Here is an 18,407-nt window from a genome sequence, read left to right as displayed (position 1 = left end):
GAAGCCGGCGCCGCGTGCGTCGCCTGGGCTCCCGCGGTTGCCTTGACTACGGAGGGCGCGGTGGAACGGCGGAAGCTGCGCGTTTGTAGGAGCCGAGGAGCCGGGAGCATGAGGACATGGTGTCTGTGTCAGATTTGTACTTGCGGGTAAGGAACGGCCGGTGTGGCGGCGGCCGGGCTCGGAAGTGAGCTGGGGCCGCGTAGGGGACGAAGCCCTCAAAGTGGCCTCCCGGCGGAGGTGCGGGGACGCGGGCGCAGCGACGTCCGCACTTATCCCTGGGGATAATATAATTGCTTGTTTTTAAATTAGTAAGTTAACACTAGCGCCGGGTATTTGCAAGATGTCTTATACTTTAAAAATAGTTCACATTCCATATCTGATTGTCTCAAACAATGGGAATATTGCATATAGATTATATACTTTACAGGTAGGACAATTGAGATCCATTGGCTGAAGAAATTGTGCGGTTACATGGCTGCTAATTTAGTTGGAGACATGGACTGAAGTACAGACTTCCTACCGACACGCAGGCCAATGCGCTAGAAAACCTGTGTGGGGGTTGCCCCCTCCCCACATCTCCCTCTAGCCTACGCCTCTGGCTTAGTTCAGCTTCACAGTTTTATGTCTGCCCGTGTCCTCTCTGTGAGGCAATCAGAAGTAACGCCATGGCAGGCAGCTTAGATTAAGAGCAGGCCTTCCTACTTCTGGGTGGTAAGATTATCAGGCCACCTGGATACAACCAATCAGCTTTCGCTTAAACACTGACCGCTGTTTGCCAATTAGGAAATTAGGAATGGGGCTGAACCGCCCCCCCCCCTCCCCGGAAAGTCCCGCGTGCGTGAAAGTTTTGACCAATGAAATTGCTTTGCAAACTTGTAACCAATCCACTTAAACCAACTACCAATGGCGTGTGCTCACCCTATAAATTTGTGTAACAGCTTGGGCTCAGGGCTCTCTGACCCTGCACCGTTGCGTTGGTTGCGGCAGGAGCCCTGACTTGAGTCAGCAATAAACTTCCCTTTTTGCGTGTTGCATTGTCTTGGAGGCCTTCTCTCTTCCCGCTCGGGATTCGGACATTGGGCATAACACTCTCATTACTTGCTATTTGCGGGTTGAGGACCACATTTTGCTTGGCTTCTTCAGCTCTTGGCATCCCTCTTGTGTCCTGACACGGGGTGAGAACAGCAATGTTTGTGTTCTGTGACTCTGCTTTGGTCGCAGAGAGTCAGACACAACTGAGCAACTGAGCGATAACATGAGGCCCCCACTTGCCAAGCTTTTTCACCTTTCCGTTTTGCTTCAAATGCTGCACAGCCGTAGAATGGTTGACGTTGAGTTCTTCAGGAACGTCTCGTGTAGTTGTAAGAGAGTCAGCTTTGATAGGGCTCTCAAGTGGTCCTCGTCAACTTGTAACGGCTGGCCACTGTACTTCTCATCTTCAAGGCTCTCATCTCCTTTGCAACGCTTCTTGAACCACCATTGAACTGTATTAGCAGTTCCTGGGCCAAATGAGTTGTTATAAGTTGTCTCCACTGCTTTATAGCCCATTATTTACTCAACAGGAAAATCACTTGAATTTGCTTTTTGTCTAACATCATTTCCTTAGTCTAAAATAATTGTAAAATAAACAGCAAGTAATAAGTCATTAGCAAAAAAACAAAGTGAAAATGTGCATTAAGATGATGTGTGTGTGTATATATATATTCATAACCATAATTTTTTTAAGATAAATAAGATAAACATAACCACATTTATTTAAGAATGTATTCTAATACCAAATGGCAAATTTTAACAGTGAAAAACTTGAATTACTTTTGTGTGTGTGTGTGTAGTGGAGTTTTATTACAGTGAAGAGGGGCAGAGAAAGCTTCTGACATAGACATCATAAGGGGGCGGAGATTGCCTCCTTGCAAGTCTTTAGCAAGGGAGCTATATACTTTTTCAATTAGTTATTACAATAAATCAGAAGAATGTCTCAAGGTTGTAAAAATTTTACCAGACCCACTCTCACAATTTACATTTTAAGATAACAGGATTAGAACTTAACAATAGGAAGATCTTACCAGACCCACTTCCATAATATATATTTTAAGATAACAGGATTAGTCAGAAGGTTTTCAGGAAGAAGAAACTGTCCTCAAGCAGCTATATATATGTTGTTATATAATTTTTAGTACAGAGTCTAAGCCGAGTTGTGTTGTTGCTTAGTCATCAGTTCAGGGCTTAAAGAAAAAAGTTTTTATGTGACTAAGGCTAAGGAATGTAGAGAGAGAAAAAAAAAAAAGACATTTGTCCATTCCTCTTCCTTGAGAATTGCAGACCCCTCTCTCCTCCTCAGGCACCCTGGACTTCTTAGCAACCTGCCTAAGAATTGACTCTCATCCCCCCTTTTCTTTTAGGAGCATTGTGTTGCCAGGGGAAAGGGGCGTCATTTTTGTTCCATAACTACTTCTGCTGTGATGGGGCACTGTCCCTAAATTGTTGAGGCAGCATATTCCCCTAACCCTCATATTGAAGGTCTCTGATCCAGGGGCCCCAAATAATAGTTGATGGAGGCTGTGGCACTCTAGGAGCCTGGACAACCATTTGTAACTTAAAAGCTTTCACAAGGTTAGAAACAAATGCAGGTACACAGTTAGAGATGCAGAGAGCAAGCAGTAAAAACAGAACAGTTAGAATGATTATGATTAAGACAGTTTTCCACCATGGGGGGCTAGTTAACATTTCCCAAAGTGAGGCGACTGAGGCTTCAGGAGAATCCATAGCCTGAATCATCTTGTTCATCTGTTTAGTAAAGTGAGTAACATTAGTGCTCATATCTGGTGTAGAGTACATCATTAGAAATGCTGGGCTGGAAGAAGCACAAGCTGGAATCAAGATTGCCAGGAGAAATATCAATAACCTCAGATATGCAGGTGACACCACCCTTATGGCAGAAAGTGAAGAGGAACTAAATAGCCTCTTGATGAAAGGGAAAGAGGAGAGTGAAAAAGTTGGCTTAAAGCGCAACATTCAGAAAATTAAGATCATGGCCTCTGGTCCCATCACTTCATGGCAAATAGATGGGGAAACAGTGGAAACAGTGGCTGACTTTATTTTTCTGGGCTCCAAAAGAACTGCAGATGGTGATTGCAGCCATGAAATTTAAAAAGTTATGACCATGCTAGACAGCATATTAAAAAGCAGAGACATTACTTTGCCAACAAAGGTCCGTCTAGTCAAGGCTTTGCTTTTCCCAGTAGTTATGTATGGATGTGAGATTTGGACTATAAAGAAAGCTGAGTGCCGAAGAATTGATGCTTTTAAACTGTGGTGTTGGAGAAGACTCTTGAGAATCCCTTGGACTGCAAGGAGAGCCAACCAGTCCATCCTAAAGGAAATCAATCCTGAATATTCATTGGAACAACTGATGTTGAAGCTGAAGCTCCAATCCTTTGGCCACCTGGTGCGAAGGGCTGAATCATTGCAAAAGACCCTGATGCCAAGAAAGATTGAAGGCAGGAGGAGAAGGGGACGACTGAATGAGATGGTTGAATGGCATCACTGACTCAATGGACATGAGTTTGAGCAAGCTCCAGGAGTTGGTGATGGACAGGGAAGCCTGGCGTGCTGCAATCCTTGGGGTCGAGAAGAGTCAGACACAACTCAGTGACTGAACTCAACTGAACTGATAAGCCCATTGGAAGAGACCATTTCTCTCTGCACTAACCAGTGCATCAGTTTTTTGTTTGTTTGTTTGTTTTTAACCTCCCTGTTTACAGTGATAATAAGGTATTCCATGTTTATATGTTTTTTTTAAATTTTTAATTGAAGAATGGTTGCTTTACAGAATTTTGTGGTTTTCTGTCATACATCAACAAGAATCAGCCATAGGTTAATTCATACTTTTCAAATACTCTTATAAAGTCTAGAAGCAAGATAAGTTACATAAGGGTTGATTGACAGGGCTGCTGGAGTGTGTAGCCTGAAGAAGAGAAGGGCGAGGGGAGGGGTGTGAGGGCAGATGATCGAAAGGCGAGGAGAGGGCAGTGCATTTGTTGGGTGTTGCTCCAGAAGACAGAACAGGAGCCTAGACATTTCATCCTGTGTGTGAAAGGCCTTTAACTCTGAGAACTTCCAGTGGAGAGGAGTTTATGCCAGCAGATGTGACTTCCTGACAACCCCTGAGCAAACCATCCTCAAAGGTCGCTCCCTTTTTCTTTTTTCTTTTTGTATCTGATGGCACAGCCCTGCCTCCTACATCGGAGTGGGTCTGACTAGAAGGGGCCGACTCCTAGAAACAAGTTTATCCATTTCAAGGGGCAGGTGCTACGGGAATAGAAGTGGTGTCCAGTCCTGGGGGGAGGTCTTGTCTAGCAGGTAGGTGTCCGAAGAGGACAGCAGTGGACAGCTGTTGACTTAGGTGTGGGGCTGCCCACATGATATAGAAAGGGGATTAGGGCACCTGAAGCTAGGAGCTCCAGAGCACTTGGCATGCAGCATGCACAGGACCAGTGCACTCTTGGTACGGCCTCTGAGTGGCTTCCAGGAGAGAGAAGGGGAAGGGAATGGCGGGATGGGAGACGAGGTCGTCAACCGGAGATGGAGGCGTGAGCAGGAGTCATGGTACCAAAGTTGGGGGGCGGCAGAGAAGGCGGGCACAACGTGACAGGACCAAGCAAGGTGCCCCACCCCCCGGGCGAGCCCCCAGCAAACACACAGGCGTGTGCCCTCACACCTGTCCTCTGGTGGAACTCGCATCTGACACTGTGACTGATAGTCACCGTTGGACCTTCCGTCCGGCCTGAATCGCCAGCGTTGAGCCTGGCCCTTCCTCTTGGACCGCAGTTCCCCATGGAGGTGTATTTTCCTACTTTCATGGAGAAAAGCTCGGTTTCTTACTGAGGTCGTCTGCGTATCTCTCTGTTAGAGTGTTCTGAGCTGTGGTATCTGTTGCTCTTTCCCTCTCTTTTCCGGCTGTTTGCCCTGTAGAGGAGGAGCGTGGGTGCCTGAGAGAGGTTCCACGCTGTTGTGTGTGACTGTGTGGGGACACGGGCTGCTGCATGTCGGTTCATAAGCTCAGAGTAGCTGGGGACCCAGCATTCCCAGTGGAGGAGGCAATGGCAACCCACTCCAGTATTCTTGGCTGGGAAATCCGTGGATAGAGGAGTCTGGCAGGCTCCAGTCCAGGGGGTCACAGAGAGTCCGACACGACTGACTGGCTAAACCTCAGCAGCAGGGTTCCCAGAGAAAGCGTGATAGGCCTTCTCTTCTCTCGCTGAACGAGAGAACTCGGACAAACTTTCCACCAGGGAGGGACAGGGGACCAACCACCGTCTTCTCCAGCCTCGTTGTTCTTGTTCACTCACTCAGTCGTGTCCGACTCTTTGCAGCCCTGTGGACTGCAGCACGCCAGGCTTCTCTGTCCTTCACTATCTCCCGGAGCTTGCGAAAACTCATGTCCTTTGAGTCAGTGATGCCACCCAAACATCTCATCCTCTGTCATCACCTTCTTTTCTGGACCTCAGTCTTTCCCAGCAGCATGGTCTTTTCCAATGAGTTGGCTCTTCGCATCAGGTGGCCAGAATACTGGAGCTTCAGCATCAGTCCTTCCAGTGAATATTCAGGGTTGATTTCCTTTAAGATTGACTGGTTTGATCTCCTTGCTGTCCATGTTAATACTAGCTGTTTCTTGGCTGGAACAGACTGAGATCCTTGCCGTGGCCAGGTGTTAACATGTCTGTGGTGTCCTGTCCACCTTTCACTCAGGAGGAGGTTGCTGAGAAGCGAAAGCGTGCAAGATGAAGGCACGTGGAGAAGTTGGCAGCGGCGCAGAGCCAGGCACCTGTGGAGCCCACCCAAGATGCAGGCGCCCTTGAAATGAGTCCACAGGGAGAAGAGCCAAGAGGTAGAGCTTTTCTCAGTAGCTTCCCCATCCTCGGTGATACGGATGGGATTTTTGCCAAAGTTGGAGCACTCATCCTTCTGCTCTTGGGCTTTTAGCTTTGAAGGTAGCTTTCATCAGTATACTTCTATCCTTGGTGTTTCCTCGCTCAGTCTCAGCTAACAACAGTGTCTTCCTTGTCGTCTCTCTTTCTCAGCAGCTCCTGGATGCAGAGAGCATCTGGGCACTCATGGTCCTTCTGTTTTTGGCAGGTGATGAGCAGGAGGTGGAAAGTGAGACCCCCAAACCCGTGCCCTCGGAAGGAAGCGAGCAGGGGTCTTTTATCACCTTCGCTCGAGTGCTCAGTGGTGTGGTGTGAAGAGGAAAGAGAATTTTTGTCCTGGGACCCAAATACAGTCCTCTTGAGTTTTTGCAGCAGGTCAGAACAGGAAGTAAAACATTGGTATACTGTTTCGTGGTTCTGCTTTCTTGTTAGACTAGTGATTACCTTCTTGGTAGATGCGTTTGATCTCTAGGGAGGCACATTTGAGTGAATCTGTATACTTCCTTTTGTGTCACTTTGGTACCATTTAATAAACCTGTCTCAAGTAATAGCATTTAGGAAGTTAGACTAGTACAAGAAGCAAGTTTTCAAACCTTACTTACTTAATTCATAAGGCTTTTCTAGAAATTCAAAGCTAGAGGAAAGAACTGAGAAGGAAAGATGGTCATGGTGGAGCCAGGATGATGCCAGGTGTTCAAGACATAAAAACCCAAAACCCAGGTGGCACGAGCCAAAAGCATGGGCGGTGAGCAGGTGATAGGCAACGGTTTCTTGGCAGGCAGATCCCAGACATTGACCACGAGGGTCTGACAGTCGGTGAACAGCCAGCATCTAGGTATGTCTGGACCAAAGGGGAAAGAAGAAACCACAAGCTAGAGCTCTAGAGCTAGAACTTTGCTGTGTGAGTGTTGTGTGTCTTCTCGTCAGAGTCCCTGAAGTTTCACAGCACGCTGTCTCCCACATTAACAGCCCAGCCTAGAATAGTGACTGTTTGGCCCTTATATGACATTTTTATGACATCTAACTACTCTTCAAAGTTATTCATTTTCCTGTGTTACTCAGCACTAGCACCAGCCCTGTCAAATGCTCAAAGGACATTATAAGATTGTAATTGACATGACAATATAATAATGTTAAAGCTATTTTAAGTGATAATAGTAACAATGAGTGTTGAAATAATAGCACAGTGGTTCTGGTGTCCAACACAGTTCATATAAATACTGGCAAAGAGTACGGGGATTTTCGTGTGTTAATATCGTGCTACCAGGTCACAGCAGAATTTATATTAGCCATAAAGTTTATGATTATGTGGAATTATTGACAGGTTTTATGTATATGGAAGTCTCTAGTTCAGAATTTACTCATAAACTGAGACTTGTCTTTATATCATACCGTTTCAGATCTGAACGTTTCAGGTTTACATGAAATGTGACTGCCCTATCTTACTTATGAATCAAAGTAATTTTTTAGGTATTAACCCAAACCTGTTTTCCTTTGACGTCTCCTAACTTAGCTTCTGTTCTTTTTTCTTTTTTGCCCAGGTGCCATTAGGCTTCTCAGTTCCATTAGAGGACCTTTTCCCACTCCCCCACGTGGTGTGCCGTACGTTGGAAAACCTATACCTTCTGATGGGAAGGAAACTGGAAGAAACGTGCTAGGTAGGGTGGTGCCGTGTGTCACATCTGTGCTCTGTTCCGAGACACGGCCTGACATGTCACCCAAAGCACGTGAGATCTCTGAGGGAACTGACTTGGATCTCATTCTTGTTTTTTTGTTTGTTTATTTATTTTGGGCCTTGTCCTCCGGTTTTAACCTAGTGCAGCTCAGTGATCAGCATGTGCAGCAGTGTTCTGCTGCGCTTAGTCGCTCAGTCATGTCTGACTCTCTGTGACCCCGTGGACTGGAGCCCACCACGCTCCTCTATGCACGGGGATTCTCCAGGCAAGAGTACTGGAGTGGGTTGCCATACCCTCCTCCAGGGGTTCTTCCTAACCCAGGGATTGAACCCAGGTCTCCCTCATTGCAGGAGGATTCTTTACTGTCTAAGCCAGCAGAGAAGCCCAAGAATACTGGCGTATGCAGCCTATCCCTTCTCCAGGGGATCTTCCCGACTCAGGAATGGAACTGAGGTCTTCTGCATTGCAGGCAGATTTTTTTTTACCAGCTGAGCTACCAGGGAAGCCTGTGTACAGCAGTAACTTGCTGTAAATTATGTTAGAAAAGGAAAAAAAAAGTAACTGCTTAAGAAATCTGTGAATAAGCTGAGGTTTCATTCATTTGGGGATGAGAAAGAATTTCTGCTCACAGTAAAGTCGGTTCAGATGAAAAAGACACTTCTGGTTCTGAAGTATCAGAAACTATTCTGATATAAGGGTCTGTCTTCTTCCAGGATTTTTTAATCCATTGAATGTTGTTTTATATTATAAATCCATACATACTGTTCCTCATCTCCATAATGTTCATTACTTCTTTGCCGACTTCACTTTTAAAGGTCCTCAGTGCAACCTTGAAGACTCAGATGAAGGAATTTCCCTTGGATCGTCATAGTCACTCTGAGTGTGATATGGAATGCTGGGTCCTGTTCTGAACCCTTGGAGTCCTTGTTAGATGTAGAGCTATTTACGGGGGGACTCCTTGGGCTCCAGCTTCTTTTCATGTTTTATAGAAATGGTCTAAACTGCTGGTCTGGAGCTGCTGGATTTTGTCCACTTTAGTCCAAGAAATTTGTGTTTTGATGCTCCCTTTCAGAAATACATTATTAAAACTTTTTTTTTCATTGCTCTTTTTGGGGGCATGAATTTGTAGCCTCTCCTCAGTGTTACCCATTCTTTTCACCTCCTTTGGAAAATGCTGTTGAACCCTAACAGTTGACATGACTTACGAGCTTCCATAACCAGCAAAACATTTTTTATCAGGAAGGACATGGGAAGATGAATAGAAAGCACTCTGTTTTTGTTTATAAGCCTTCCTTGTGATTCCTGTATTCCTCACACTCAATTACTTTTGTTTCTTAAATGGAAGGTGAGGTGGAAGATCTCTAACACAACGTTCAAGAGAAAAGAGAAGTACTCAATAAGTGTTCAGTGCGTTGTTTCTGTCGTATCCCCTCCAGTTAAGGGTCGTTGTTTGTGCTCTCTCCCCAGCAGAGGTCATGACGTGCAGTAGTTCTGGTTTCCTTCTGCCTATTTCTAGATTGCCGTGTGCTGCTCAGCCCTGAGGTCAGCTGTGTTATGAGCAGGGAGACCATCTCTCTCTCATCTGCCTCCTAAGGCAGCCGTAACCCTGCTATCTGCAGAAGACCTACCACACATTCAAGCTTTCTTCATCTTGGAGAAGAGAGAAATACCTCATTCTCTTTTACTGATCTTTTGAAGTTATTTGGGAGCAGTGGTAAGAGCTAGGGTGTTGGTAAAGGTGCCCATTGGTTAAGCATTTGTTTACCAAATTCAGTTGTTAAAAAAATAAGATGGACACATAACTTTGGGACAAAATGAATTAAACAGAAAAGTGAGATATATTTTGTAGAAGCATTAGGATTGTATTTAACTGCCAGTGATCAAAAACCAACTACACAGTCTTCAGTTTCCCTCAGTGGGAAGATTAGGGTAGAGGATGGACGGTTGAGGACTGGTGCTGTGACTGTCTTATGTCATCAGGGAGCAGGGTCCCTTTCTTCACCTGTTCGCAGTCCTAGGCATGGCACTTTGTCCCCATGGAACCAAGATGGCATCTGCATCGACATTGCTGGCAGGAAGAGGGCACACGGGCCAAAGGCCTTCTCACAGCACTGATGTTTCATTTATTTTTGTGGTCATTAGTTTATTTATTTTGGATGATTTGGTTGATGTTACTTTAAAACCCTTTGGCAGTGACCACCCCATATATGGTCTATTAGACAGATATCTAAAATATCTCTTACTAAGAAGTGCTCATAAATAGAGGCTTTATACATCTCTCCTAAATATCAGTTGTCATGTGTGTTCTGATTATTCCATTATGCCAGCTTTCACCTCTCTCAGTAGGGAAATAGCAACTAAGATATGTTTGGGGTGAAAAGGTCTGGTTTGCTTTGTGGAGTGATGAGGAAGTTCAGCGGTTTGGATGTGGGAAGTGTGGGCAGGTGTGAAGCGGAGCTGGTGTTCAGCCACCAGCCACTGGTACCAGTCTTAATGTATGGAAACACCACAACCTGAGGTTGGAATAAGCAGGCACTGCTCCCTGGCCCCCACTGCCTGGCACCTTTTTTCCCCCTGAACTTCCCCATAATCCAGAGCTAAAGGCTTAAATCTGGCACATCTGGGGTCCCTGTTGAGCAAGCACTGGTATTTTTATTTGGGAAAAAATGCCCTGTTAGTGACCAATGTATTATATATATCCTTGCTTCTTTGTGATTTTGTCATGTGGTCACACCTAGCTGCAGTGAAAGCCAAAGATTGAGTCTCTACAAGTAAGGCAGGGGATATGGGATGGTGAATGGTTTTTGCAGAGCCTGTCCACACTCTCAATCACATTTCCTTCACATTTGCCTGGTGTTGCCTAAAGCCCCTTCATTACGGTTCTGTTTCTTTACATTAGGGAGGAAGATAGTCTGCCAGAATGATTATAAATGCAACATTGAAGGGATTGGAATCCAGCCAGCCACTTCAGCTTACCTTCTAAATTGAAGCATACAGAAATTGTTTTCTGTCTATTAACCTAGATCTATTCGAGCCCTGTGCTTGACTATAAAGCATGAGTTTACCAAAATTCTGCTCATAGTTCTGCCACTAACTAGTATATGGCCTCAGACCAATTGTATAACCTTTCTGGTCCCCAGCTTTCCAAAATAATTTGGACTAGAGTAATTTTTACTAACAACCTTATTGTAAAAACAGAGCAGCTACTTTGATTTTTTTTCTAAGACTGTTACAGACTTTCAGAGCTTCTTTTATTATATTTATAATATATCCTAAACTTTAAGGGTAGAACACTAAACAGCATTGTATGGATACATTTTATTACTGTAGCTATAAAATATAAACAAAATGTTATGTACATCGTGTTTCTAAGATACCTACAAACTAATGTAAAAATAAAATACACACAAAATTCCAGTTTATAATTGCCATTATATTATGGCAGGTTGACATTTCAGTGAGGATAGAGTGAGATAAAAATGCTTAGTACTTTGTCATGAAAATTGTCCCTGGATTATGTCAGTATACCACTGACTGAAAAAAAGTCCTAGACTAGATCATCTCCAAGGTCCCCTCTAGCTTTAACTTTTTAGGCTTGTGTTTTTTAAAGAAAAATCTACATCAGTTATTAGGACATTTCTCTTCCTAGTATTCGTTAGAGGAACAGTAAACTTTTGATATGGTTACCAGGTTGGGTTGAGAACCCGCTTCAATGGCTCCATCAGAACACCTTGAACTAGTTACCAGTTTGTAAGGCAAATTTCACTTGTTCATTGATTTAAAAACTGGAGTGTATGTAGCAGTAGTAGCAGTTTCATAGGCCAGGTTTTTAATACAACCTTTCAGAGTGAGGAGTAAATTTAAGGCGGGACTGGGGTGTGTTAAGAGGTGAGAAGCAAACAGAACAAGAGAAAGTGGATTGCCAACAAGGGTGATAAATGCTGGGGTTCTAGCTATAGTTTCTAGAATGAGTTGACTGAAACTGGGTATGCCAGCATAGTTGTTGTTTACTGAAAAGTTTTCCTGTCATGGGGATGAGCAGGGAGCGGAGGGGGTAGGGGGAGAGTGGGATGGGGTGGGGTGGAAATGAAAAGAAGAAGCTGAATGGCTGAACATGGTTGAATTAATCTACATGTTCTAGTTATCTGTTACTGCAAAACAAACCACCCAAAACCTAGTGGCTTAAGCAAAGGTAGTCTTAAATTTTTCATAAATCTGCAATTCAGGCAGGTTTGGTGGGACAGCTTGTTTCCATGCCGCACCGTGTCAGCTGAAGTGCTCAAAGCCTGGGCACTGAAATCACTTGAAGGTGCTCGTCACTCACGTGTCTGCTGACTGATGCTGTCTGTTGGCTGGGACCTTGTGTGGATGTGGCACTAGCGCTGGAACGTGTGACCTTTCCACGTGGCTACTTGACTTCCTTGCAGCACACCAATAGGGTTCTGCAGCTGAGCATCCCAGGAGGAAACTGCATCAGCCTCTGTGGCCTAGCCCTTAACGCCTTCAGCCTCATTTTTGCCACATTTTCTTCATTAAGAGGTAAGAGTCACTAAGCCTGGCCCAGACTCACAGGGAGGGAACTAACTCCACTTTCAATGAGAGATACGTCAGAGAATTGGAGGACATGTTTTAAGATGACCACACCATGGATCAAAGGTGATTTCTTCTTTCTTTTTATATTGTTGCAGGCCTGTGGCTGGCACATACTACAGAGACAGCAATGTTTATAGTGATCAGGCATGCCTGTTAACTTCATCTTTTTTGTTCTTGTTAACTTAGAGAAAAAGGTGCAGTTCTTATTTTAATAAGAAAATCATAGAGTGGTATGACTGATACCCATGTGCTTTTTATCCAAAATGATACCGAGTCAGATTTATCAGCTGCAGATGAAAATTTTTGTTGGAGAAGGAAATGAAAACATTATATGGCTTTCTTGAGCAAGTCAGTGTATAGAGTCAAAGTCTAAAGTAAAGTTCTTTTACTGGCACTTGAAAAATGCAGATTTCACACTTGAACTCAGTTATAACTCACTTGGATTACTTACACCATCTTATAAGTGTGGTTAGATTTTATGGCCTGGAAATAGTCAATTGAAAGTTGAAAATCATTTAACTCCAACCTGAGGTTTGAAAAGTTGATAGAGATGGGACTGCAGAGACCTACCAGGTTGAAGACACATAGTCTTTTGTTCAGTTCTCTGCTGAGAGTATCTCTAAAAACAGACATTTGCTCCAGGCTCCTATTAAAATGTGAGGGGAAATTGAATTAGGATTCCAAATCTTTAGCTTTCTCTCGTGCACTTTTAAATCTCTTCCATGTGGTTAACTCTTTAACATTTCAGGGGCATATTCCAAGAGGAAACATGACAGTTCTCTTTTTTCAACATAAAGAAAATAAATATTAATTAGCCTTTTTCTGAAATAGTTTTAGTTTTGCCATGGTTGTTTGCTGGGTTAGTAGGAAGTCAGTATGCATTGAATGGGGAGAGAGTGTTTGTATCCTTACTCATGTGGGGTGACTGAAGAGTCAGAAACCTTTGAAGAGTTTTATTAGCAGATTTGATTTGATTGTTTCAAGGGAAAGCTCAACATTTGGTGACTCTTAAGCCTTTGTAGTACTTTTGTAAACTTTAAATTCACTTACTAGTGGATTTCTTTTAAATATACTTATTATCAGCATTTCCACTTGGAAAGAATAACCAGCAGCCTTACTATTCATTTCTTAGTATTAATAGTTTCAGCTGATTTTTAATAACTTTTGTTTTATAGATGGTAATTTATTCTCCAATTTTGTAATAGTTGTCTTATTTCTTTTTATTTTTATATTGCCTATAAAGGTATGATAAATAATAATAGTTATGGCTGCTCATCTGTCTTGTTCCTTCCTGACTTTAATGAAATATTCCTAGTATGTTAGTTACAGGTTTGCTGATGCCCAAAGATTCATATTTTTTAATTATGCTAGGAAAGTTCTGCGATTTTTGAAAATCAGGAATAAATACTTAAATCTTACTGATGCATTCTCAGCATCTGAAGACAGGCTTATAGAGCTTTCCTCCTTGCTATAATTGATGTCATAAATTATATTTAGTTATTTCCTGATTATTAAGATGTCCTTGTGTATCTGGAAGAAAATAATACTTGAGCATTGCGTATTTTCTTCATACACTGTTCTGTTCAGTTTTCCAGTATTTCATCCAGACTTTTCTTGTATGATTAATAAAATTGCCATTATTTTCTTTGTGTCATGGTGATTCCAAAATGGGAAACTTCCATCTTTTCTCCCCTCTAGGACTATACTGTTCAGTTGTTAGCCATTTGCCACATGCCATTAAAGAGTAGAATCAGATAACATTAAGAAAACTTACTTCATCAGATGCACCAGTCACATTTCAAGAACTCAGTAACCACATGTTGCTAATGGCTACCATTTTGGACAGTGTCATTCTGGAGAAATTTCTATAGAATGTGATAATCATCTTTTCTTTGAAAGTTTTCAAATAGTTCACTGGTAAATCATCTTGGCAGGGCACATAAAAAGTCTGATTCTTTCAATCCAGTAGAATGTCTTTCTCATAATCAGTTCTGTGTTTGTGTTTTATTTCTTCACTGTATAAGTTTAAGTTTTTTTTTTAAAGTTTTCAGCATACTGTGGGTCACAACAGAGATCTGTTTGAGAAGGGCAGAGAAGCCAAGTAAGAATTCTCTCACATAGGGATAGCCACCAGTCTTTTTAAAAAAATCTCTACATGTGTATACTTAGGTTTTAAATTGTGATGAAAATGTAGTTCCACAAAATTTACCTTCTTAGTGATTTTTAAATGTAAAATGGTAATTTTTTTTTTTTTCTCTGTGCTGCACAGAGTGCAGGATCTCAGTTTCCTGCTGAGGGATCGAATCTGTGCCCCCAGCAGGGGAAGTGCACATTCTTAACCACTGGACCACAATGGAAATCCCTGTCGTATATTTTCAATTAAAAAAATCGCATTTTCTGTACAGTTTTATAGCCTGTTTATTTTTCTCTTTGAGATAATCTCTTCTCAGAACATTTATAACTTTTCCCCTTTTGTTTCAGTACATTTCCTGTAACTCTTAGAACAATGTTGAAGAGTAGTGTAAGAGTAGTGTCTAATTTCTTTTAAGGTAGAGGAATTCCTGTAAACATTTTAGTGTTTGCATGAGATTGGATTTGGATAGTCTATATGATGAAAATAAAGTATCCTCTTGTTTCTGCTTACTAGATAAATTTTTAAATGTGGGTTGATGTTGAGATTTATCAAGCAGTGTTTTCCACATCTTTCAGGTGATAGATATTTCTCTCTTTTGATCCACTTATATTGTGAATTACTTTAACATGTTTTCTGATATCAAACCAGCTTTATATTCCTGGGATAAACTATTTGATGAGTGTATTTCAGTATGTTAATAGAACAATGAATTCAATTTTTTGGTAGTTTGTTCTGTAAAATGTTTATAGTGTTTGTAAGTTTGCCCAGTCTATAGTTATAAGTTATAGATATAAGTCTGATACTTATATCAGCTTCATACTAAGATATATGAAGTAATAACAAATTAGGGGATATTTTCATTGTTTCTTGTTTTGCAGAACAGTTTTATCAGCACAAGAATTTTTTGGCCCTTAGATTTGATTAAACCTCATGAAAGCAACTTATACCTGCTTCGGCACAGATTTGATCCCTCACCAGGAAACTAAGATCCTACACTCTGTGCAGCACAGCAAAAAAAAAAAAAAAAAAAATTACCAATTTACATTTAAAAGAAATTTATACCTGGTTGGTTGTCAGGTTGTCATTCGATAATTTATCAATTGTTGCCATCTCTTTCTGTTTTATTTAGAAGAGTTGGTTCATCTTTTTTTCTTTCTTTTCCAAGTGAAAGTATTCATAGCCTGAATCTTACTGATAACTTTGGCTGGATTTCTTTAGTTTTATATGCAGCATTCTTTTTATTATTACATTTTTATGTGTCCTCTAATTCAGCACTTTTCAACCTGTGTACTGCAGTTGCACTTAATAAATGTCACAGGCTGTTACTCCTTTTAGCCTCGAGGCAGCTGAGCAGGTTATGGGATGGCTGGAGCCCTCTTGTCTGTTACCTCTGATGGAATTGTTACAATATGGTTTAGTAAAATGCTCTTTTTCAGATGTGTCTGTCCAATCTACATTTTTACTCACTGGAATAACTGGCTAAAACTGCATAACATCTTTTTTTTTTAAGGTCTGTTGGTCTGAAAAAAAAGTCAAACTGTTGGTTTGGGTGAGCTCTATTTTATGACTTCTTAATTAATTAATTTTTACAGTAGGTCCTTGTTGGTTATTTTAAATAAGTAGGGACCTCCCTGGTGGATCCATGGCTGAGAATCTACCTTCCCATGCAGGGTACACGGGTTCAATCCTTGGATGGGGAACTAAGATTCCACAGGGCAACTAAGCCCATGTGTCACAAATTGGAGAGAACCCCCTGAATGCTGCAACTAGAGAAAGCCCACAAGACTCAGAATAATAATAATAATTAATAAATGTAGCAACATGTCTGTTTTGTGACTTTAAGGTCTAAATGAAATGAAGTGGAACCCATCCAACATAATAACAATAAATAAATAAATAGAGCAACATGACTATTTTGTGACTTTTAAGGTCTAAATGGCATGAAGTAAAAATAATAATAATAATAATAATAACAAATAAATAGAGCAACATGCCTATTTGTAATTTTTAAGGTCTAAATGAAATGAAGATTCCCAATAATAATAATAATAATATAGCAATGTATCTATTTTGTGACTTTTCAAGTCTAAGTGAAATGAAGTAAAAAAAAAAAAAAACCAACAAAATAATAAGAAATAAATACAGCAACATGTCTATTTGTAATGTTTAAGGTCTAAATGAAATTAAGTGAGGATCCCCAATAATAATAAAGAAATACAGCAATGTCTATTTTTGTGACTTTCAAGGTCTAAATGAAATGAAGTGAAAACCCAAAGTCCCTGGGCCAAAAGATCTAAAAGGGAAGCTGCGGGTCTTTCACAGGAGGAACTGGCTGTTTAGTCCCTCAAAGAAGGGTTTTGTTTGTGGAGGAGAAGCAGAGGGCAGGGCCATTTCCCTCCGTCTCATCGGTCACCTTCAGGCTCTAAGGAAACAGGTCAGGCCTGGCCTCCGGGCAGAAGCGGGAGGGGAGGCGGAACAGCTGGCCTGGCAGAGAGTGCTGAGGTCACTTGCTTCAGGCCAGGAGGACGGGGCCAGCCTGCAGCCAGCTCGGGCTGAAGACAGCAGGGCACAGACAGCTCTTGTGACTGCGTGGGGTGGAGTGCCAGAGTGCATGGCCAGCCTCGGGGCTGGGTCAGCTGCCCTCGGCCACCTCGCTCACCCTGAGGCTGCTTGCCCAGGGCTGGGCACCCCACCGGGACCCGGCACTCCCGTCCATCAAGCCCCCCTCGCTGAGACCCCAGCACACCAGCTCTCCAGGCCGACCATCCTGGGCCACTGCCTGTCACTGTTTCAGTTGGCTCTGGTATACCCCCTGTCCCCTAAGTCACTATCTAAGTCCTGAATCCAGGCCCCAACCAAAGAGGATCTGCTCTCTCGAAGCCTCCGGAGTGCGTGTCCACTCACTCCTGTCCTCCCTGTCTGCAGCGGTTGGTGGGGTGGTGGGGGAGAGGGTAGGGGTCTGTACTGAGGCTGAGCCCAAGCAGGTCACCCTTGGTCAGGGCCCTCACAACTGGGCATGCATTTGTGTACAGCGGGGACATCTCTAACGGTGTGAAACTAAATTGACCCACAGTGGACTGCAAATAAGATACGAGCAACATCCCCCAGAGCCTGACCCATCAAACTGGACACCAGAGGCCCTGAACATCCTGGAGCTTCCCATGGGCGCTGCATCTGAGAAGTTAAAAAGAAAAGTACAATTCTTCAGGGGCCCTTGCTTCCTGAGGTTAGGCACCATTCCTTATTCTTTCCTGTGTTAATTCGTTCAACAAACAAATCCTCAAGCTCTTCTCATGTGTCACAGCTGTTCTAGTAACCTACTGCCGTGTAACCATCAGCACCAAGACAGTGACAAAGGCTTTGCTGGGGATGACTCAAAACTAGAAGTGAAAGAAGACTGACCAATTCAACTACATTAAAACAAAACAAAAAAAAACTTCTGTGTGGCAATAAATACACTCATAAGTCAAATGAAAGACATTTGGGGAAAACATGCAACTCATGTCACAGAAAAAGAACTAATCTCTCTAATAGTTGAGTTCTAAGAAATCAGGGAAACAGTAGAGAAAGGACATTTAAAAACACAAATGGGTGCTGGCTTCGGCAGCACATATACTAAAATTGGAACGATACAGAGAAGACTAGCATGGCCCCTGCACAAGGATGACACACAAATTCATGAAACGTTCCATATTTTTAAGACCCAGAGGAATCGGGTGGAGAGGGAGGTGGGAGGAGGGATCGGGATGGAGAATACATGTAAAACCATGGCTGATTCATGTCAATGTATGACAAAACCCTCTTCAATATTGTAAAGTAATTAGCTTCCAACTAATAAATGAAAAAAAACAAAAAACCACAAATGGCCCTGAGGTTCATAAAAAAAAAATCAAGCCCACTTAAACCAAGAGAGAAATTCTAATTATAAGCACCCTGTGATACCATTTCTCTTCTAGCAGACTGACACAAATTCAAAAGCTGGCAACTGGCCTCCTCTGTCAAGGCCACAGGGGAGCAGGCAGGCTTGTCCAGTGCCGGGGTCCAGCCTCGGCAGGATCCAGGGGGCACCCTCAGGAT

The 18,407-nt window shown here is 42.6% G+C and overlaps 1 long non-coding RNA gene and 1 other non-coding gene across 2 annotated transcripts; both read left to right on the top strand.

Moving 5' to 3' along the window:
* Positions 1–13: 13 nt before the first annotated feature.
* Positions 14–11,631, top strand: LOC136158075 (uncharacterized). Its single transcript, XR_010661313.1, has 4 exons — positions 14–146; positions 5,749–5,887; positions 6,136–6,302; positions 7,469–11,631. It is a non-coding gene; the product is annotated as an uncharacterized lncRNA (long non-coding RNA).
* A 6,290-nt stretch (positions 11,632–17,921) lies between these two features.
* On the top strand, positions 17,922–18,028 carry LOC136162017 (U6 spliceosomal RNA). The gene has a single exon (XR_010661869.1). It is a non-coding gene; the product is annotated as a U6 spliceosomal RNA (small nuclear RNA).
* The last annotated feature ends 379 nt before the right edge of the window (positions 18,029–18,407 follow it).

Source organism: Muntiacus reevesi, chromosome 2 (genome assembly GCF_963930625.1).
Source record: "Muntiacus reevesi chromosome 2, mMunRee1.1, whole genome shotgun sequence".
NCBI classification, from domain to species: domain Eukaryota; kingdom Metazoa; phylum Chordata; class Mammalia; order Artiodactyla; family Cervidae; genus Muntiacus; species Muntiacus reevesi.
This window is presented reverse-complemented; position numbering and strand designations above follow the sequence as displayed.